At 42.9% G+C, this 24,344-nt stretch overlaps 1 protein-coding gene across 1 annotated transcript in view; it reads left to right on the top strand.

The window, feature by feature from the left end:
• The window catches only part of LOC126187951 (chymotrypsin-2-like), a 167,041-nt gene that overhangs the window by 33,907 nt on the left and 108,790 nt on the right, over positions 1 to 24,344 (top strand). The window lies entirely within an intron of this gene.

The following is a 24,344-nucleotide window of genomic DNA, read 5'->3' as shown; positions in this document are numbered from 1 at the left end:
ATGAAGTTATTTCTAGTTGTGCCTCTCCAGATAATATGTTCCCGTTTATTTAAAAGACTGCGACTGAAAAGTCGGGTACCAGCTGTCTCATTCCACATCATCTTCAAAAATTATGGATTGCGAACATATTGCGCTTTTTTTTAAACATTTAACTCACCTCAAACTGCCATAACTGTAACTCACTCATACTCAGTACTCCGTTGCTATGAGTTGCTCACACCCATGATTCCCAGCTCTCTTTCTCACTCAGCCCAACTAATTGTTACTCTCTTTTTGTCCCTCTGTCATTGTCTCTTACGTCACAGCTACAGTCCCCTTCGTTCAATCCTACTACTGTCTCCTTTTGCTGTCATTGTCTACCTCTTGCTCTCTATTAGAGCTAGTATCTCATTCCTTCCTTCCTTCCTACTGCTGTTCTCTCTTCTCACTATCACTATCCCTCTCTTCATCGTTGTCATTGTCATTACCTCTGTCTCTCATTACCACTCCCTCTCACCCACTTCCTCTTTTTTTCCTCTCGCTACCCTTGGCACTCTCGCTGTAGTCCTTTCCCTACCACTGTTAACTCTGTTCCACTGCCATTGTCCCCCTCTCTTTCTCTCACAGTGTCATTTTCTCCTTCGCATTTTCTGTAACACAAACACTGTGTACTATCTTCCAGTATTTATTACTTTTCCCTCCCTTTGCCAGTGCCACTGTGTCCTCCTCTCTCAACGTATAAAAGCGCGAATATGTTTGCATGCCAAAAGTTTTGAAGGTGCTGGGGAAAGTAGAATGATGCAACTGGTACCAACTTGTCATTCAGATAGAACTGGAGCATTTTTTTCGCTGGTTCCATTCTTACCCTTGCTGTAGCAGGGCATGCAACATATGAAAAGAAATGGTCAGTAAAATTTAGATAGTTTTCTTAGTGAAATTGAAGTAACACAAAACTAATTTTACTCCTCAAAATTTTATACGGAAAAAATTGCATTTTCTTCAGTACTACAACGTGGGGTTCACAGATAATAACGGAGACACTTTATAGCATATTTCTCCGTGCTGCGTCATTTTATATGCTGCGTTTTCACCTCACACCGGATTTTACGTGTAGAAGTAGGGTAACTTTGAACCTCTGTGTCTTGGAAATGAATGAAGGTATCAATAAAATTTTCATTGTTGTTCGAGTTTGGAATCTTAGGAATATTTTGTAAAAATTTATGCCATTTTCTGTGCACGGTCGTGTTGAATCCTTGGATGTGTTTTGATCGGCTTGTGACGGCGAAAAAAACAAAACAAAAAAAAACTTTTTTGAGAGGGTTTTCCGAGGAACCGCCCATGAACTAATCGTGCCTCTTTAAGTCTCACAGCGACAGTAAGACGATTCTTCTGTTGGGTATACAAATGGTCCCTTGCCCAACGGCTATCCTGAACACTTGATCTATCTTTTCGTAACCAACAAACTCTTTCTTATGGCCGGCGTTCTGGAACATATTTGAAAGCATGCTGTCGCATGTATACCGATTATTGTTGATTAAAATCAAGTTGAAGAAACAACATTCATCCTGTGTTACATTTGAATCACTAAGGAAATGCATAAACACGAAATAAATGTACGGTTTTTGTAATACCGGCAAATAAATAGTAATTAGAAAACAGCTACCGAAAATTTAATTGATTAATTATAACATATTAGCTTTCACGGCTGGCGTCTTCATTAATTAAAACTTAATACTTGTGACACAATAGCTATTAGTGACCGCCGCGTACAAGATTATGTGAACGGAAATAATATGAGAGGTTCTTATAAACTAGTTCACATATTTCCAAAATGAGATTTTCACTCTGCAGCGAAGTGTGCGCTCTTTTCTTTTTTTTTTTTTTTTGACCTTTGCCTTTCGCGGGCAAGTGCTCTACAATCTTTTTTTTTTTACAATAACAAACATAAACTGCTTCTAGCATTTTTTTTAAATATATAAGACGATGACTTTATAAAATAAAATTTTTCTGGGAAACGTAAATAAGTGGACTTTTTTTTTACATAATAGTGAAAAAATAAAATAAAATATCCTGCTTCTGTCAGTACAAAACAATAACGGTCTACGTTCTTCTTTTAGGCGCGTACCTCGCTAATCCCGTCATACCTCGCGTTGGTGTCGGGTACGTCTTCACGTGTGTTTGTGGATCCTCTCCACTGTCCTGGTCCTTTCTTGTTCTGATACTTATAGCCAATAATTACATTCTCCTACCCGGGACACCCCAACTGGGTGGGGGATCAAGCAAGGCACTCCCTAAAAAGTTTGCGTAATATGTTCGATATCTCGGATGTCTCATAAGCTGTGAGTGATGTTCCTGTAGTAAGGCCCAAAAGTCAAGCACATTCTTACTGCCGTCTCGGAAAAGATAACGCACAGTCAAACCTCGAATCCAAGTCACTGCGTTTGTCTTCGTTCGGGGATAATATGTCCTATCTGGGAGAAGTAGTGTGCGTGGATCTATTGTTTGCGGCCCCACCCGAAGGAGGAAGGCGATAATTTTTTTTTAACCATAAGTCCGCCGAAGGCCCGCATATCAGGCGATGCTCCTCTGTGTCTATAACATTGCACTGCGGACACAGTGGCTCGTCCGCCATATGAATTGTGCGCAACCTGGAACGAGTCACATATTTCCCATTTACCACTTGATACCACAGTGCGCGCGTTCCCGTATCAAGGTGTGGGTGGTGCACTGTACGCCATACCACTGACCACAAAACTGTTGGTTGGCGGCGCTCTACGGCATTATTCGGCCGTCCTCGAGTCAAGATGTGATATATATCACGTGCCGTTGCCGTCCTGGTAGTCGGTAGTTCCATATGTACATAACTGTGTTCCACAAAGAAGGTTCGCATATGGGCAAGCGATGGTGAGATGTGAGCCACCGCTACCGGAGCCGAACGAGAAGGTGGAGCGAGTTCGTCTATCAAGCTGCCCGTCAGACTTGTCTGGTGTCGTGTCCACATCTTTATCATTGTGGTTACATAAATAGCCACTGCTCGGTCGCGTACGTGGACTAGTACAAGACCTCCACGACTACGCGGAAGGGTGAGGGTTTCGTATCCTTCCTTAAAAAGCAAACCTGTGCTCACAAAATATCCTAGTGCTGCCAGGATTCGGCGGGCCAACACCACCGGCATAGGAAGAACTTGTGCCAGGTGGGGGATGCGGGAGGCTAGATAAGTGTTGGCAAAGGTGACCTGTTGTATCATATCCAGTGCCCTTAACCTGTGACTTCGGACACTCGCACGAATTCTTTGCAGAAGATGTCTGTAACTCAGTACCACCGTGCGTCGAACGTCTGTAGTGAAGATAATTCCTAGGCATTTCATCTTGTTGATTGGCTGTAATGGTGCTAGACTTCCTGTCGGGAGTCCTCTCCCGATTGTTCACTGCTCCCGACTTTGCCATGTTCAGGCGGCTTCCCGTAGCCATACAATACAAATTAATCCAATGCAAGGCCGCTCTTGCCTCGTCGCTTGACCGTGCTAAAAACACTAGGTCATCTGCGTATGTTCGGCATATAAACTTGTTGTGCCTTATCGTCATTCCTTGGAGTCGATTCAGGAGCCCGCAAAGCAGCGCCTCGACAGCGATGGCATACAATATCGTTGACAGCGGGCACCCTTGTCTGACCGATCGTGAGATGGTGATGGGCCCCACCAAGCGTCCATTGATGAGCACTTTGGATACGGCTCCGTGGAGTAGTCTCATGACGACGGTGACAAAACTTTCCGGAAACTTCATTTTCGTCATCACGTCCGTGAGATAAGCATGACTCAGCCTGTCAAATGCGCGATCGAAGTCTATCGATACCAATACACCCCGGAGACGACATGTTGAAGCCAGTGCGATAACATCGCGGTAGTTGCTGAGTGCCGTTTGTATATTGCTAGCTCCTCCTAGCTGGGTTTGGTCGAGTGAAATCACTTGGCGTATTACGCGTTTAAAGCGTGCTGCAAGTATCCTGGCGTAGATCTTGTAGTCGCAATTAAGAAGGGTCAGTGGCCGGTAGGCCTGTATCCCTGTGCCGCCAGATGGTTTGTGGATGGGGATGATCATTCCTTCCACGAAGGAGGGTAGAAGAGGCACGTTGGGAGACATCAATTCGCAGTACATGGCAGTCCATCGTGAAATCATGAGATCTTTAAATGTACGATAGAACTCTAACGGAAACCCGTCGGGCCCCGGCGATTTGTGCGACGCTCTCTTATCAATCGCTTCCATTACGTCGTCAACTGTGATTTCACCTGTTAACTCCAGGTTGGCCGACTCGTCGAGACACGCGGAGAGCGTTCGTCGGACCTCATGAAAGGCTGCCTGATCGTGTTCCGCTTCTTCATAGAAAGCGTTGGCAATGTCTTTTTGCGTTGTCATGCGGCGACCATCTGGCAGTACGACCGTCTGTATTAAGGTTCTGCGGCTACGTTGTTTTTCTCTTATAACGTGATACATCGACGGGGATTCTCCACGGACTCGTTCAAAGGCCCTTGCACGGATTGCGACGCCCTCCAGTCGGCGGCGCGTTATGGAAATTATTTGGGCCTGTGCTCGTTTTATACCGGCACGACGCTCCTGTGAAGGTGCTTGTACAGAAAGTTCGCGGAGCACAGTGAAATAAAATTCCGTCGTGTATCGCCTCCACATCATCTGCTCTCTTCCGTATGCAATTAAGGCTCGGCGCAATGCAGGCTTAACGCATTCCAGCCACCACTGCAACGTCGTCGGATATGTCGGGAGGCGTCGTTCACACACATGCCAAGTGTCTTCGACTAAGCGTCTGCACTCAGGTTCCCTAAGGTGTGCTGTATTCAGTTTCCAAACACTGCGACTCCTCCACACTTGTTGACGACTCAGGGAGACCGTGCATATATATGCTATGTGATCTGAAAAGGGGACAGGCCACACTTCCGCATCGAGGATCGCAGGTTCGAGACGGCGTGTTACGTAAATGCGATCGAGACGACTTGCAGAGTGACTCGTGACGTAGGTGTATCCACGTCTGTCGCCATGTATCTTCTCCCATGTATCAATGAGATTCATGTCCTGTATGAGTTGCCGCAGCTCTGGGCATGAAGTATAACGTGGGTGTTGATCTTTTGGTGCGAGCACGCAGTTGAAGTCGCCTCCAAATGAGACATGTTCATACCGACCTAAGAATAGTGTTGCAATCTCCTCTGCGTAAAATCGGGATCGGTCGCGCCGTCTGTCTGACCCCGACGGTGCGTAAATGTTAACGACCAGTACTCCCAGCACTGTGAGCGCCAGTCCTCGCGCTGACGGCAGGTACACCACGTCCTCGGCTACTATGCCGCTACATAGAAGTATCGCTGATCCGCTGCCGCCGTCGGTAGTAGGTGTAATGTACGTATCGTACTCATAGAGGTCGGGGAAGCTCTCAACACATACTTCCTGCAGCAGAACGATGTCGACGTCTGACGCATGCAACATGTCTCGTAATAATTGCAATTTGACAGGCGTTCTGATCGTATTAATATTAATAGAGGCTGTTCGATATGCCTGCCGCTGTTCCTCAGTGCGTAAAGCGCACATGAACGCTTATGTTAATTTGTGTGTTGCTGCACGGTGACATGCTATCTGTGCGTCAGTCTGCATCTTCTGCGCGGGTAACATCCGGTGGACGCAGCACTCGCCATTGCGGGTGCATCGTCGGTGTGGGGGTCAGTATCGGATTCGTCGGCCCAGTTCCTGTGCTGGAGGTCCAGCTCCCGTCGTGTCTCTCCGGCCGGGCTGACCTAAGGCGGTGGCGTTGCTGCGGTGGGTGGAGGGACTCCTTCCGTGGTCTTTCCGTCTATTCAACCCCTGTATAGCATCATTCGCGTCGCACTGCTGTGTGGGAGGTAGAACCTCCCGTTGCGCATCCGGATGCCCTGTATCGACATTACACTCAAGTCCATCTGACGTGGACTGCAGTAAGCAGGTATCCGACGGCGCTAGCCGTCGTTTCTTGTGGCGCTTCGGTGATCGTTGTTTGCGCGTGTGCGCCTCCGTATCCGAGTGCGGAAGTGACTCCCGGTGCTCAGGGACGAAAGCAGCTGTCGGCACAACAGCAGGATCAATTTCCATTTCTCCTACCGATCCTTTCCGCTCGGTTAAGTGCGTCGTCGGCGCCGGAGCGGCAGAGGTGTGCGTCGTTGCGTCACTGGAGGCGGTCTTGCCGCAGTCGGTTGCCGTAAACTGTCAGGATTCTGTAGCTGGTCATTCTTCGGGATGGGATCCGTTCGAAAAGCTTCCGCATACGTTAGTGGAGTGGCGTCAACGTGGACGGAGGTACGGGTTCGCCGGTTGGAACTTGCACTATCCTCCGCTGCATACATTCGGAACGGACGTGGCCCTCTTTCCCGCAGCCTGAGCATGTTTTGGGTTGTCCATCGTAGATGACTATAGCTCTGCATCCGCCGATGAACAAGTACGAGGGTACATGTTGTGTCAGTTCTATTCTCATTTGACGCACCCCATTGAGAACGGGGTAAGTCGTGAAGTTGGACCATTTTTCCTCAACGTAGCTAAGCACTCTTCCATATGGGCGTAAGGCGTCAACGACCAAGTCAGAAGGAACCTCGAAGGGAAGTTCGAAAATACGTATGTTTCGTAAGCCCAGTCCTGCATGATCAATAGTTACTTCTCCAACATGTCCATCAGAGTGACGAAATTTGAGTCCATGTTTAGTATCTCGGATGATTCTGTCACATACTGCATCGTTAATCAGCTTGACGTAAACGACACTGCTCACTATGGAGAGGTGGATTCCGATAAGTTCGTTGTAGTCAAGTTTAACTTCGTCTCGTAGGAACCTTTCTATTTCGTAGGCTTTCGGTCTCGCATATTCATTCGAAAAACTTATCTTGAGAGTCGACTTTCGGTATACATGTGCCATTCCATATCGAGTCGTCTAAACGCACGAGTACGCCGAAGAGGTAAACAACTGCGCGAACTTCTCCGGCAGGGACGTAAACAGACGTCCGTGCCATAGCACCGCCGAAGGGAGACTGAACTGAGCTACCCAAGCACGACTCACGCCCCGTCCTCACATGTGGGAGACGAGGTACTGGCAGGAGTACAGCTGTGAGGACAGGGCGTGAGTCGTGCTTGGGTAGCTCAGTTGGTGCTGGCACGGTAGCTCAGCGTGTTCGGTCAGACGGTAAGCTGCCCTCTGTAATAAAAAAAACTGAGTTCACCGATCAACAACGAACCAAAACGGATGTCTTAAGACGTCCGCCCCGAGCAGGTACAACGAACGAAAGAGAACAAAATGAGATTAAAAAAAAAAAAAAAAGTTGGTAGAGTACTTGCCCGCGAAAGGCAAAGGTCCCGAGTTCGAGTCTCGGTCCGGCACACAGTTTTAATCTGCCAGGAAGTTTCATATTAGTTCACATATGTTCTCTTCAGTGGAATCCTCTTGCAAAATTTTCTGTGTGTACTTGTCATAGCCTTTCGTGGACTAAATGAAGCTGACAATTGTGATGAAGCAGGTACTTTTTTCGGGGTGATTCAACGTCTTTGCAGCCTGTTCATTTCCAGTCCATAACGATGGGAAATAAACAGTGAGCTGTATGTTCTTGATATCCATGCCTATTACCGACCGGAGAGCACAGGTTGACGCTGTTAAGCCCAACTACAGGTCTCTTGGATAAGACTGCCATCGACGTTTAATTCTCAGCGAGTAAAAAGTGTCAGCTGAAATACTTTCTGCCGTACGAGGTGTATTGGATTATGTGAGATCTTTCACGTATTTAATGACGGGTTCTATGTGTCTCAAGTTACTGATGCCAACTGATACAGAAGCAAATTATTAAAAGCTCGAAATACCACCATTGATTTTGAAGTAAAACACTTTGAGAACTCATTGAGTCTGTAATTGTTGGCGGTGCAATTCATATCGATCCTGAATTTCCGGAGGTGTGCATTAAGAAGAGGAAAGCATTTCATTATGAAACCATTAATGGAGTGTCAGATATCGATTCAGATTTATTCACGATAAATGCTTCTTACGTCATTACTAGCACGCTAGTGTCTACCTAGAAAACCGTATACGAAACAGTGAAGATTTTAGATGAAACTTTCAGGTTTTTATGGCAATAGTCCAAAGGTGACTGACAATCTGTTCGCTGATGAAAACAATTCATAGGTACTTCAAACTTCGAACAAATTGATTTAAAACCATTAGACCTATAGAATAAGATGCACAAGCTTAAAATTGCAAGCTTGTTAATGAATGTACATGTACCTATGCACATCTTTTACAGTCTTCCAGTGACTGTGCTGAAGTACACACATCGTGCAGCACTCTAGCTCGTGCTAAAAATTATCTTCCGCACTTGTTACTACAAGCAAGTAGGGTATAACAACTCACTGCACTTTACATGCGAGAGTACTGATGTTTGTTTACTGAAATGTTTGAACAATCCAGGTGAGTGGCGACAGAACACTCCTTATCACAGAGTCACTGATACCAGACATTTCGCCAGTGTACAACTCAGTAGCACACTTTGCCTTCCGCTTTTAATGTCCACAGACCCTGTAATGCAGGGTAACACTGCAGCTAACTCGCAACCGAATTTTGTGCTGTTAATAGTGACTCGATGACACACTTGTGTATATTACCGCGCACTTTTATTCAACCTATTGCCACGAGCAACTGTTAGTTCACTCAAGTTCCGCCGGCACCATCTATACTATGCAAAACCCCGTGAAGTGCATGGCAGAGGATAGGTCCCACTGTACCAGTTATTAGGGTTTTTTGATGTTTTATTCTCGTATGGAGCACGGGGAGAGTAATTATTGTAATGCGTCAGTGCGTGCAGTAATTATTCTAATCTTATCCAAACGAAACCTGTCACCGACACGTAGTGCGTTGTAATATATTCCTAGAGTCATCATTTAGAGTCGATTCTCGAAACTTATTAATCGACTTTCTCGCGGTAGTTTATCTTGAAGAGCCTTACAATTCAGTAACTTCAGTTCATTCAATGTCTATGTGACACACTCCCACGGATCAAACATGTGACCACTCATGCTGCCCTTTCCTGTACACGTTCAGTACGCCTGTTAGTCCTACTTGGTACGGGCCCCGCACATATGAGGAATATTTTAGAACCAGTCGCACGAGTGATTTGTAAGCAATCTCCTTTGTAGACTGCACTTCCTTAGCATTTTGCCAATGAACTGAAGTCTAACACCTGCTTTACCTGCAATTGAGCCTATGTGATCATTCCATATCATATCTCGACAAAGAGTTACATCCCGACTTTCTTTTTTTTTTCTTTCGATGTACAAAGTTTTACATTTCTGAACATTAGAGGAAGATTCCAATCTTTGCACCATTTTGAAATCTTTCTTTGCACCATTTTGAAATCTTATCAACATCTGACTGAATATTTATACAGCTTCCTTCAGACAATACTTCAACAAAGAAGTCTGAGTTTACTGTTAATATTGTCTGCAAGGTCGTTGATATACAACACAAACAGCAACAGTCCGAAGACACTTCCGTGGGGCACTCATGAAGTTAGGTGTGTTCAAAAAGTACGATTACTTTATATTTTTGTGAAAAAATATTTATTTCTTCATCAATATTCATGTTATCCCCTTCAAAGTAATCCCCCTCAGATAGAATACACTTGGGCCAACGCTTCTTCCAGTCCCCGAAGCAATTCTCGTCACCTTTGAGTACTTCCAGTGATGCAGTTTTCATTTCCTCAATCTATGAAAATCTTCGTCCTTTCATACGTCTCTTCAGTTTTGGGAAAAGGAGAAGGTTGCAGGGGGTCAAATCCGGTGAATATGGTGGCTGAGGCATGATTGTCGTGTTGTTTTTGGCCACAAAATCTCTCACATGCCACGGTGAATGAGCAGGTGCATTGTCGTGAAGCTAAAGCCATTAATTGTTTTTCCACAATTCCGGACTTTTTTCCTTATTGATTCTCGCAAACGGCGCATAGCGTCAAGGTAATACTCCTTACTGACCGTCCGATCTTGAGGCAAAAATTCATGATGCACTACGCTACGCTAATTGGAAAAAAAGTGAGTAAAACTTTCACATTTAATCGAACTTGGTGTGCTTTTTTCGGTCTTGGCTCTTCGAAATGCTTCCATTCGGACGGTTGGGCTTTGGCTTCGACGTCATCTACATCTACGTCGATACTCTGCAAATCACATTTAAGTGACTGGCAGAGGGTTCATCGAACCACCTTCACAATTCTCTATTTCAGTCTCGTATAGCGCGCGGAAAGAATGAGCACCTATATCTTTCCGTACGAACTCTGATTTCCCTTATTTTATCGTGGCGATCGTTCCTCCATATGTAGGTCGGTGTCAACAAAATTTTTCGAATTCGGGGGAGAAAGTTGGTGATTGGAATTTCGTGAGAGGATTCCGTCGCAACGAAAAACGCCTTTCTTTTAATGATTTTCAGCCCAAATCCTGCATCATTTGCGTGACACACTCTCCCATATTTCGCGATAATACAAAACGTGCTGCCTTTCTTTGAACTTTTCCGATGAACTCTGTCTGTCCTATATGGTAACGATCCCAGTCCGCGCAGCCGTATTCTAAAAGAGGACGGACAAGCGTAGTGTAGGCAGTCTCCTTAGTACGTCTGTTACATTTTCTCTAAGTGTCCTGCCAATAAAACACAGCGTTTGGTTAGCCTTCCCCACAACATTTTCTGTGTGATCTTTCCAATTTAAGTTGTTCGTAATTGTAATACCTAGGTATTAGGTTGAATTTACAGCTTTTAGATTAGACTGATTTATCGTGTAACCGAAGTTTAACGAGTTCCTTTTAGCACTCATGTGGATGACCTCACACTTTTCGTTATTTAGGGTCAACTGCCACTTTTCGCACCATTCAGATATTTTTTTCTAAATCGTTTTGCAGTTTGTTTTGATCTTCTGATGACTTTGTTAGTCGATAAACGACAGCGTCATCTGCAAACAACAAAAGACGGCTGCTCAGATGGACTCCCAAATAGTTTATATAGATACAAAACAGCAAAGGGCCTATAGCACTACCTTGGGGAACACCTGAAATCATTTCTGTTTTACTCGATGACTTTCCGTCAGTTACTACGAACTGTGACCTCTCTGACAGGAAATCGCAAATCCAGTCACATAGCTGAGACGATATTCCATAAGCACGTAATTTCACTACGAGCCGCTTGTGTTGTACAGTGTCAAAAGCCTTCCGGAAATCCAGGAATACGGAATCGATCTGAAATCCCTCGTCAATAGCACTCAACACTTCATATGAATAAAGAGCAAGTTGTGTTTCACAGGAACGATGTTTCCTAAACCCATGTTGTTCTTCGAGGTAATTCATAATGTTCGAACACAATATATGTTCTAAAATCCTGCTGCATACCAACGTTAACGATATGGGCCTGTAATTTAGTGGATTACTCCTACTACCTTTCTTGAATATGGGTGTGACCTGTGCAACTTTCCAGTCTTTGGGTACGGATCTTTCGTCGAGCGAACGGTTGTATATGATTGTTAAGTATGGAGCTAGTGCATCAGCATACTCGGACAGGAACCTAATTGGTATACAGTCTGGGCCAGAAGACTTGTTTTTATCAAGTGATTTGAGTTGCTTCACTACTCCGAGGATATTTACTTCTACGTTACTCATGTTGGCAGCTGTTCTCGAGTCGAATTCTGGAATATTTACTTCCGTCTTCTTTTGTGAAGGCATTTCGGAAGGCTGTGTTTAATAACTCTGCTTTGGCAGCAATGTCTTCGATAGTATCTCCATTGCTGTCGCGCAGAGAAGGCATTGATTGTTTCTTGCCGCTAACATCCGTCACATGCGACCAGAATCTCTTTGGATTTTCTGCCAGATTTCGAGACAAAGTTTCGTTGTGAAACTGTTATAGGCGTCTCGCATTGAACTCCGCGCTGAATTTCGAGCTTCTGTAAAGGATCGCCAATCTTCGGGATTTTGCGTATGTTTAAATTTGGCATGCTTGTTTCGTTGTTTCTGCAATAGTGTTCTAATCCGTTTTGTGTGCCACGGAGGATCAGCTCCGTCGTTTGTTTGTTTATTTGGTATAAATGTGCGCAGGTCGTGGTCTTGCGGTAGCATTATAGCTTCCCGCGCACGGGGTCCCGGGTTCGATTCCCGGGGGGTCAGGGATTTTCCCTACCTCGAGATGACTGGATGTTGTGTAGTTTTCATCATCATCATTCATCCCCGTTACGGCCGGAGGAAGGCAATGGCAAACCACCTCCACTAGAACCTTGCCTAGTCAGCGGTGCGGGTCTCCCGCATCGTCCCCTACGCTCCTCGGAGTATGGGACCTCATCATCATCATTAGTATAAATCTCCAAATTTCTGCCGATACTATTTGTTTGAATTTAAGCCACATCTGGTCTACACTTATATTAATAATTTGGAATGAGTAGGGATTGTCTCTGAGGAAGGCGTCAAGTGAATTTTTATCTGCTTTTTTTGAATAGATATATTTTTCGCTTATTTTTCGAGGATTTGGGTATTACAATATTCAGTCTCGCTACAACAACCGTGTGTTCACTGGAAGTATCTACTTCAATTTCGCGACAAGTTAAACGACTTCTGACAGCAAGAAAGCCCCACCGCCAAACGTGTTTAGCCTATCTTTTCGGAACACCATTCTTCGCAAAAATTTCGACTGAGCTTATATCTGGCTTTAGCCAGCTTTCAGTGCCTATAACGATTTGAGCATCAGTGCTTTCTATTAGCGCTTGGAGCTCTCGTACTTTCCCAACACAGCTACGACAATTTACAACTGTTATACAACCGTAAACCCGTGTTTCGTCACCAGTTATGACCCTTTTGAGCAAATCAAGATCTACATTGACGTCATTCAAGATCTCCTGATCAAAATTATGTAGTTTTTGAACAAACTTCACTGACACACGTCTCATGCCCAAAATATCCCAAAAAATTGCATGACACTAGCCGAGCGATATGCCAACATCCTCAGCAACTTCTCTTACGGTAATTCGACGATTTTCAAAACAATTTTCTTCACAGCTTCGGCGTTATCATCTGCCCCTGTCAACCTTTCAAGTGTTTTAGAGCACTTGATTCCATTTTTCACACAAAATTTGATGGAGATTCTCTGTTCTACTTTTTATAATAATCGTAAATTGCCGAGCACAATAAAATACGTCTAGCCTTTCTATCTGTCAAAAACAAACGAAGTATTGGGAGTATGCTGTACACTTGAAACTGTGAACATATGTTCGGAATATGTCTACCAACATAAAAAAACGATCGATAATAGAATGTACGTTGCCCGCACAATTTGAAAGGACACCTTACTTCTTGAACAGCCCTTGTACATCTGACGATGACTCCAAAATAGCATGCTGCGTCCTCCCTGCCAAAAAGTCCTCAATCCAGTCACAAATTTTACTTGATACCTCATATGATAGTACTTTTGACAATAAGCATAGGTGTGGTAGAAAAGTGCAAGTTGGGTTTCAAATGATCGATGTGGGAATCCACGGTGGTTGGCACTGAGTTCATTATCCTCGAATTCGGAGTAGGTTCTAAGATTCTGCAAAAACTCGATTTCAAAGATATTTGATGTAGTTTTGTGGACCACTTCTACCATCCTTCTTGCAGACGTGTCTGATATGTGCTTTTTACCAAGAACTGGGCAAGTTTTTTGTTCAAGGATCTACAGTTGATTACAGTTACAGGAGCGGATAGCTCAGCCGCACAAATTCAGTATAGAATGTGACTGAGATTCCACCGGGCCATGAAGTTCACTTTCACCCATTTCAGCTGTTTCTCAACATTCTTATTTCTTTAAGTATTAAATTGTAGCATTTCTCCTGGCCTTTTGTAAATGAACATTTGAAAATGGAGTTAAGCATTTCAGCTTTTGCTCTGCTACCTTCAGTTTGTGTCTCATTCACAAGGGATTGGACACAAACTTTGGTGCCACTAACAACCTTTATATCCGACAAGAATTTATTTGGGTTTTGTGAAAGATCATTTGACAATATTCTGCCATGGTAGTCATTGAAGGCATCACACATTCCTCTCCACAGCCAAACATGTTTCATTCAGTATCTCTATACTGATAGCTCTACACTTTGTTTTGCACCTATTATGCATTAATTTCTGTTTCTTTAGAAGTTCCTTTACCATACATTGACTGTATACTATGGAGTGTCCCTCCCCTTAGAAACTGTCCTAACGGGTACAAATACAGGAGAAAAAGTAACATGTATTTGTTCAGAATGACTGAATATGATCTAGAAATCTGTGATAAAACTGTCGTTTATGAGGCGTTTAAGCTGATACAACAGAGAGTGGTTAAAATTCCAGTGTGGTGTGCTGAATATTATGAAAACTGGATGGGTATCTGTTGCATTAGTATTTTCAGAAGAGACCAGGGATTCCCAGCAAATGAAAAAAGTTAAAGTTCTGTGGAGTGACTTTGATCTTTCTTTCTTGTACAACTTGTAATCCCTCCCAGTTTCGTGTCTAAAACCAGTGGGCAATGCACAGCAGACTTACTGACACTAGACACATGAATGGCTGTTACAAATAAAGTTAAAAGTTCTTCAACATTCAGAAACAGTGAGGCGTGGCAATAATGTGTGAAATAAATGTTACTCTGGAAACATTGTGACACCTGATACAGTGATACAAAACAAAGATATACAGAAAACCTGGCAGAGATCCTTTGGCAGTACTTAGCATGTGTGGTGCCTGTCTGCTGGTGGCACAAAAACACTGGTACATGCTGTGAGGCCCTTGGATGGCAATAAAAGATGCGCAACAGTTTCCATTCTACAAACACGCCCTCTGGAGGTTAGCAATTCTGTGTAAGTCCAGAGACACTTGCTCGTATAAATGCATTAAGTCTGGACGTATGATGTCGTCATGTTTCAGGAACTCGTCCATGAATAACTGTGTGACATCCAACATTTCATCCCTTGGACAATACACAGAATAAGACACCTCATTTGCCAAGTTACACAATGCCTTTATGTGAAGAGAATGTATTTGAGGGCAGCCAAGCAAATAAAACTATATCATGAAGTTGACAACATGCAGTCCAGTGGAAGGTGTGTGACCTAAACTCATTCACCATGTAAGTTAGCTGATTCTTCATATAGAAACCAGGTCCAACAACACAGTGCCTTTGTATGATGGGAATATATGTGATGGACAGTCAAGTATACAGAACCGTTATCTTGTAGCTGACTATACAGTTCAGTGGAAGGTGTCACCTAGACTCTTTTGAGAGGTCTCCAGCAGAGTCATGTAAGGAATACAACCATCCTGACACAATGTTCCAGCACACGATTTACCTGGAATAATCTCTATTTTTGTGAAAAGTCACTAGAGACTGTGACCAGCCTCTAATCTGCTGATGACCCGCCTCTGTGTAGTGTTCTCTCTTTGTTATCCAATTTCACTAATACTGGACACTGCATCAGTCAAAACCAGTATATCCACTTCTGTCTACATGAACTACTGCCAGCAACTAAACTATCTAGTAACTGTAAATTAAAAATGGTACCTCAGTGGTAAGACACTTATATTTGTGAAGAGAGCAGGTTCAGATTCCTGTCATGGTCATCTAGAATTGTTTTCTGTGGTGTGTCTGAATCAATTAAATGAATTCTGGGGTGGTTTTTGAAAAGTACATAGTCAGTTATACAAAATCTGAACTTGTGTTACATCCTGCAATGAACTCATCATCAGTGAGTCATTAAATGCTAACCTTTCTTCCTTCATTCATACTGGCATGTTATATGTGTCCTGGGTTAATTTTGTACCCCAGAGACAAGATGCTGTAACCAACACAACAGAAACACAATGAGAAATTGAAACTGTTTCCTTACAATATTTTCTCATAATGTACTATTGACTGACGGATCCAATGGATTACCTTTTAAATTGTGCCTTTTATAGACAAATAATAGTAAAATGACAAGGACTGTGATACGCTAACAATACTTCTGTATGCAATAAAAAATTCAAAACACATAAAAACTCTATCATCATCTTGCCTTGCTACACAACCCGCAAATGACTAAAAGACACTCAGTTATTTGGAACTGACAGAGGGAGTTGTTAGCAGCTTTCAAGGAATTACATGTTCATTCAGTTTCAATTGTTAAATGCCACTTCTCTTGTTTGCTCTATTTTTACTTAAGTCTAATCAGATAGATGCAATTTACATGTTACAACTGCCCGGGGGACCAGTCTGTAATAGCTAAGCATGGACATGATGAATGTGAGAACCCTGCAATGGGGACTCTACAGCCCCCATTGCAAACTCTAAACATGTGTTGGTAACGTAACGTGAAGCACACAGCAGAAATGGACAAATTCCAATGTAACTTTTTACGTGTACAGAGTAAATGATTACAACTGCAATTCTCTGTGACAGGAAGGCCTCCAGAGTGCATTAGCATTGTCCGTGTCTGGTGTTGTTACCAAGGCCTGAACAGTATCAGATGTTAAGTGATCACTGTGCAGGACATGATGGAGACGCCATATACTCATCTGAGACAGCATCATCAGCATGTGACAAGAGTAGGAATGAGACACCATAATGAGTCTCTATTTGGCTGGCTGGTTGAACTGTGAGATTTGTGGGGCATTCGGATGTGACTGTGGCCTGATGGTGGACCAAATGGGAACAAGAAGGCAAGTACACTCACAGTCAAGTTCCAGACCACACCTAGGGAGGATCACCATATTGTGTGCCAAGCACACTGTAACACCATCACTTTTGCAACTGCCATTTGAGAACAAACAATGGACTGCCTGTAACATTGGCAGGAGACTGGCAGCAGCCAGACTAGAGAATTACCACCCCCTTGTGTATGCTGCTATTAACACAACAGCACAAATGACTGAGTCTGGAATGGTGCCATGAACGGGAAGCAATGATTGCAGAGTAATCATGTCACATTGTGTTCAGCGGTTAATCATCATTCTGCACGACACTACATGACCATAGTCTGTGAGTATGGTGGTTATATGAGAGTGGTCCCATTCTTGCAACTTTTTGGAGAGGCACAGCAGTGTTATTTATGAAAACAATGTATGGGAAACCATCAAGTATGACTTCCGGTCATGGCTGGTTGTGAATCATGGCACTCTGATGGCACAATATTTATGTCACCGATATTATGCATTCTCAGGCATTATCTATTATGCAACAGAACCACAATGTCATTTTTAAACAGGACAACATTATACAGACATGGCATGTGCCTCTAAGAAATTATCTGCACGATGTTGAGATACTGTCGTGGCCAGCAAGATCAACAGATTTGCCCCCAATAGACCACAAATTGGACCTGCTCAGATGTCAACTCTGTCCCAATGCCAGTATCCCGGGCACCGAGGACCAGCTTCAACAGTTGCATACCAGCTTGCCTCAGGAAAAGACACAATGGCTTTATGACACTCTTCCCAAGCAAATAACTGCATTTATCGATGCCAGAGGGGTGCAGCATCAAACTGATATGTGCAAACTTTATGGAAGTATCCTGCAGTGACTGTGTCTGTCAATGTACAAGGGCTGTTCAAAACGTATCCAATCTTATTTTTTATTGTTGGAACCAACACTTGTATTGAGGCACACATGCACTCTATTTCCATAGGCATACATAGAGCACATGCATGATTTTTTTCATGACTGTGGAAATAACAAGTCATTGGCTAGCCACTGACAAGTCAACGTTTGTAAGTGGTAACTGTCGATCTTCGTATTATGTGTAAAAGACAGAAAAAGTGGAATAATGTTATTGCATAAAATTTTATATTAAGCTTTGAGAATCTCCAGTTGAAACAGTCTGCAAGATTTGATAAGTGTTTGGAGACAAAGCAGTGGGTATTACACAGATAAAGAAGTAGTACAATCGCAGTGAAGAGTGAAGCACGTTCAGATGAGCCCTTAACATCTGCAACAGAGGTTGTTATTGATCATGTGAGGACCCTGGCAATGCAGGATAGATGAATCATGATCAGAGAGCTTGAAGATGAAGTTAAAATTACGAGGGTTATTCCAAAAGTAAGGTCCGATTGATTGCCAAATTGAAACCACAGTGAACATCAGAAATGTTTTACTTGTAACAATTAGCTACACCTTTCAGCTACTTCTCTACGTAGTCGCCGTTCTGACTTAGACTTTTGTCATAGCGTTGTACCAACTTTTCAATAGCCTCATCATAGAAGGCAGCCGCCAGTGCTTTCCGCCAATTCTCCACGCTGGCCTACACCTCGTTGTCTGTGTCAAAATGTTGTCTTCAAAGACAGCGGTTCATGTGACCAGAGATGAAACTCAGGGGGAGACAGTTGCGGACTGTATTGTGGGTAATCTAACATTTCCATTTGAAAACGATGCAGGAGCATCTTCATTGCCCCTGCAGAATGCGGCTGAGAATTGTCGTGAAGACGAAACAGCATGACAGTTATGTAATGTTGGCTGCATAGCTTCAGGCGAAATTTCTCACCAGGCCCTCGTACTTGGCGACAGACACTATTTTCTAGACACCTTTACGCACTCACTGCAAGCTCAGAAATGAGAAGAGCGACGTGATGCTAACTGGGGTTATACTAGAGACACTACCCAACACATCTGTGCAAAGCTTTATCGGATTTTCATAGTCGTTTCCATTTCGCGACCGATCGGACCTTACTTTTGGAATAACCCTCGTAGTATTGGACTCTCATTCATTCCATAAAAAAAAAAAAAAAAAAAAAAAACATGGATCTCGGCTACACTTGGGCCAAAGTTGCTAGCAAATAAGCAAAAGCAACTTCATTTGGAAATCGCATGCAACATGCTGGATATTGTGAACAGTAATCACAGCTTTGTTAAGACAATGATCACAGGTGATGAGTCCGTACAACCCAGAAACAAAGTTCCAGTTGTCACAATGGAAGCACTCATCATCCCAGAGGCCCAAAAAAATGAGGCAGGTCCATAGCTATATGAAAGTCATGCTGACCATCTTTCTTTACTGCAATGCCCCAGAAGATGCTAATGTCAATAAGGAGCATTACCGAGAGGTTCTGTGTCACTTCCATGAAGCAGTGAGACATAAACAGGAGGATTTATGAGCAGCAGGTAGTTGGCACCTTCATTATGATAACACACCTGCTCATCATTCTCAATTAATTCAGAGTTTTCTGGCCAAACACAACACAGCAGTAGTTTTTCAGCCTCCATATTCCCCTGACCTTGCACCGAGAGACTTTTGCCATTCCCTAAACTGACAAAGGCTCTGAAAGGAACCAGATTTCAGACTAGGGAAGACATTGCACATATTTCAACAGAGCTGCTGCAGGCTATACCGAAAGAGGCTTTCCAGTGTGCTTCCTCTTACAGTGGCAGCAGCATTGGCAGAGAAGTGTAGAAGCTGTAGAGGACTGCTCCGAGGGTGACTAGTGTCAAACAAGTAAAGATTGATTTTATAAATAAAAGAAAGATTCTCTTTGAACAACCTTTGTGTAACTTGATTCATGGAGCACAGCATGTGGATGAATGAACTTGTGCAATTATTAAGTACAACTTCCTCTCTGTTTGTAAAATCATTTACTGGTTTTATAGTTTGTCAGTGCTACATTTAACTAAGCACCATAACTAATGATCACACAGTCGCATACCCTAATACAAACAACTGACTAGCTCTATGAAAACAAACTGGACACGAGAAGTTAAAAACAAAGAATGTAAAATGGCACAAAACGAAAAACTAAACAGCTGTAGGGATAAAGATTTCAAGAAAAAGTGTTAAGACTAGATAGATTTGGAGGTATAAACAGGAGTGACATGTTCTGAAAAAAGAAAGAAACGGAAGAAATAAATAGGTTGAAACAATATGTAAATTAAAAACCAACAAGTGAGAAGGAATGGAAAATTGGTTGGCTGGGATATACTACAGAGTCATCAGTCAATTATCCTCAAGCACACAACTCCGCCACACACCATTGGGTGGCTTGCGGAGTATAAATGTAGATGTAGATGTAGAACTCTCAAGTTAAAAGCAATTATCAAAAGGAGTTGGGGAAAGTAAAAGAGTGTAAAACTAATGGGGAACTACACCAAAAGAGAGAATGAAAGAAGCAAACTAACAGGGAAAACTTACACTAAAAGGAAAAGTAGAAGAAGGTATTATAGTACAGCAGATGGCCTGGGCTGGCTGATCACAAGAATAAAAAAAAGGATGAGCCAGCCACTCTGCAACACACTAAAATCACAAGCCTAAAAGATAAAAGCGAGATGAGCACATGTACAGAAAATACGAACACCAAGGCAAAAAAAAAAAAAAAAAAAAAAAAAAAAAAAAAAAAAAAAAAAATATATATATATATATATATATATATATATATATATATATATATAATAAAAAAATGCAATGAAAGAATGACAAAGAAGTAAAGTGGAAAAGTGGAGGGAGGGTGGAGGCCTGGGAGAGAAGGCCAGACACCCAACCTTTAGTTGTATTGTAAAACCCTCCTTCATGAATAAAATGTGAAACTAGATCAGCTGTTGAGGCATTGTTGGCCAACAATGGGTGCTGGGAAGGCTAAAATTCCACTGCAGAGATGCTAAAATTGGGCAGTCTAACAAGAATGTGGAGGACAGTCATGGGGGAGCCACAGCAACAGCAAGGTGGTCCTCTCGACGGAGAACATGACCATGTGTTAGCCAAGTATGGCCGATGCAGAGCCAGTGAAGGACAACAGATTCCCTGTGAGTGGCTCATGTCGATGACTGCCACACATTTGTTGTCTCCTGGATAACACACAGAGTCTATGTGGTGTACTGAGGGTGCACCATTCAGTATCCCTGATCACAAAAACTTTACGGCAGAAGACTGATTGGAGATCAGTCTCTGGCAGGCCGTTCTCCAGAGTTGGTTTGCTGGTAGCCTGTTTGGCCAGGCTCTCAGCAAGTTCATTGCCCAGTATCCTGACATGTCTTGGAGTCCAAATGAAGGTCACTCAATGTCCTCTGTTGCCGAGGGTATATACATACTCCTAGATAGTCAATACCAGAGGATGTTGAGGGAAGTACTGGTCGAGAGCTTGTAGGCCGCTTAAGGAGTTGCACAGATGGAGGACTCACTGGTGCAGGAGTGGATATGCTGAACAGTACGATAGATGCCTACCAACTCTGCAGTGAAAACACTGCAGCCACCCCACAAGGATCACTGTTCAGTACATCCAACATGAGCGTAAGCAAAGCGAACAAGGCCATCAAGCATTGATCCGTGGTGTAGACTATTTCTGAACCCTGTAACTCGCTGAGAAGAAACAAAAATTGCCAGCGGGGGTCCACAGGTGGAACTGAGCCTTCTGGACCTCACATTAGGTTCAGTCGAAGCTGTGGCTGAGATATGGACCATGGAGGTGTATGTAAGTGGACCCGCAGGAAAAGTGGTAGAGGGAAAAAGTGGTGAGTTCAGTACGAAGCACCCGGCCATGGACAGTGACGGGATTCCTAGTTCTGGCCTGCTATTGCAGGAGGTGGATCGCCATGTTAGGGCGATTTCGATGGCAAGGCAAACTATGAATGTGGGCAGTATAATTTGCAAACAGTAGTTGCCACTGGAGATGCAATGGAAATGCCAGCTTCCAGGAGGAGGCTGTTCACTGGGCTCATTTGGAAAGCTCCCGTTGCAAGCTGAACTCCATAGTCGTGGACAGGGTCCAGCAGATGCAGTACAGAAGGTGATGCTGAACCATACACCAGGATCCTATAGTCAACATGGTACTGTATGATGGCTTTGTACAGCTGCAGCAGTGTAGAACAATCAGCACCTCAGTCAGTGTGGTTCAGGCATCAAATAATATTAAGATGCCGCCAGCACTTTTCAGGAAGCTGATGACGATGGGTAAGCAAAGTTAAGTGGGCATCCAAGACCTGTCCCAAAAAGCAGTAAGTCTCCATTACATGTAGCAGTTGATCATCAAGGTAAATTCAGGGTGATAGACAGTACGATGATGATGATAATAGAAGTGCATGTCGCAAGTCTTGGTGGTCAAAAATTGAAAGTTGTGAGTACGGGCCCATGACTGAACCTTCTGTATAGCTACCTACAGCTGGTGTCCAGCCACAACAATAGAAGAGGAGCAGAAGGAAATACAAAAATCATCAGCATAGAGGAGGGGAGATAGGACCCTACTGCTAGTGTGAGACCATTGACAACAATTAAAAAGAGAGGGACACTCAGGACTGAGCCCTGCGGGATCCCATTCTCTTGTATACATGGTGCACTGTGGGAAGCACAGACATGAACTCTGAAAGTGTGGAGCGACAAAAAGTTCCGTATAAAAAATCAGGAGGGGCCCCAGAGACCCCACTCAAGCAGAGTAGCGTGGACGTGGTGTCACCAAGCGGTATTGTAGGCCTTCGCCAGGTAAAAAAAGGAAGACTGTAATAAGGTGGTGTCATCGGGAAAAGACTGATTGAATGGCAGACTCAAAATGGACCAAGTTGTCAATAGTGGAGCGCCCTTGGTGAAAACCACCCTGGGATGGAGCCAGAAGGCCCCGAGATTCAAGGAGCCAACACAATCATCGGTCACCATACATTCAAGCAGCTTGCACAGAATATTAAAATGGGTCAAATGGCTCTGAGCACTATGGGACTTAACATCTATGGTCATCAGTCCCCTAGAACTTACAACTACTTAAACCTAACTAACCTAAGGACAGCAAAAAACACCCAGTCATCACAAGGCAGAGAAAATCCCTGACCCCGCCGGGAATCGAACCCGGGAACGGGAAGCAAGAACGCTACCGCATGACCACGAACTGCAGACACACAGGATATTAGTGAGGCTGATAGGACGATATCTATCAACAAACAAAAAATATTTTGGAGATACCTATCAGCTAACATACACTGTATATTTATATTTTCCATAGTTTGTTAAATGAATTACTGTCAGAGTGTACGAAACATTTAGTGCCCGCCCCCCATCCCCAATACATGATGCAATAACAAAGAGTGGTAATAGGTAAAACAATTGATAAGCTTACCAATGCCAAAATGAGGATGATTATGGAATTAGTAACTTTATCATAAGGAGCATAGCAGATGAAATTAAAATGCCACTAGTTTATCTTGTCAACAGCGATGTGGCAGAAGTTATTTTTCCTGATGCTCTTAAAATCTGTCACACTTTTAGTGTTTAATAACGCAGAATAACACCACCTAGTAACTAAACACCAAGCTCAAACACAGACACAAACAAATAAAAGCTATTTTGAAAATAACCAGTTATTGAACCCAGTATAGTCTGGCTTCAGATCAAATGTATCAATAGTAAAAGCAACAAGTCGTCTATCAGATATTTGAGAAGATACAAACAACTTTGAGCTATATTTATAGACTTGAGTCAAATAATTCGACACTGTGATGCACAGGACTATAATTATAAATGGCATATGAAATATGACATAAAGTCTCATTGGAACCTATGTATCTGACAGACAACAGCAAGTATATGAAAATAAGCAAATGACGCAACTGTTGAAAATAAAATTTAGAGTTCCACAAGGATCAGTTCTTCAATGCTGGTGTAAATGATTTCTCAAGTCTTATACCATGTGAGAATGTGCTCTATGCCCATGATATCACACTGATAAAATGTGAGAATTTAGAAAGTGTTCAAAATTAATGCTAAGAAATATTTTATGCGACTAATTATTTGCGTCTGGCCAACCAACTGTTGATTAACAAAACAAAAACAAAAAAAAAATTATTTCACTCTCAGAGCAATGGTGAAATTACTTGGACTTTAGATTGATAAAAGATTGTAAAAAACTAAATAAGCAGTAAACTAGCAAGAGCACTAATTTTGCTACAGAAATGAAAGCAAAATCTACGTAATCAGCTACCATACTCTTATTATGCATTCTTTCAGTCTTAACTGCAGTATGGAATACTGTTGACACACACACACACACACACACACACACACACACATACACACACACACACAGTGCATGTAATTAATATTTCATTAGAATTAAGCATTTATATATGCGCAGAGATAATATGTTTGTTGGCTAGGCCATTTGTATGAAAAGTACTGAATAGCTGATAATAAAGATTCTAAATAACAAAATTACTCATATAAAAACAAAAGAAAAAAAGGAAAACAGGAGAATATTACTCAGTGTAAAATGTCAATAAACTTCAATAAATAATTAATATACTTAACACATTTCATATTATGTTTAGTCGGTTACTATTAAAACTCTGTACAGAAATTTTGGATACAACACTTGTAACTTCTGTTCAACAGAATATGTGCAAGACAGGAAAGA

This window comes from Schistocerca cancellata, chromosome 5 (genome assembly GCF_023864275.1).
Source record: "Schistocerca cancellata isolate TAMUIC-IGC-003103 chromosome 5, iqSchCanc2.1, whole genome shotgun sequence".
Lineage (NCBI taxonomy): Eukaryota > Metazoa > Arthropoda > Insecta > Orthoptera > Acrididae > Schistocerca > Schistocerca cancellata.
This window is presented reverse-complemented; position numbering and strand designations above follow the sequence as displayed.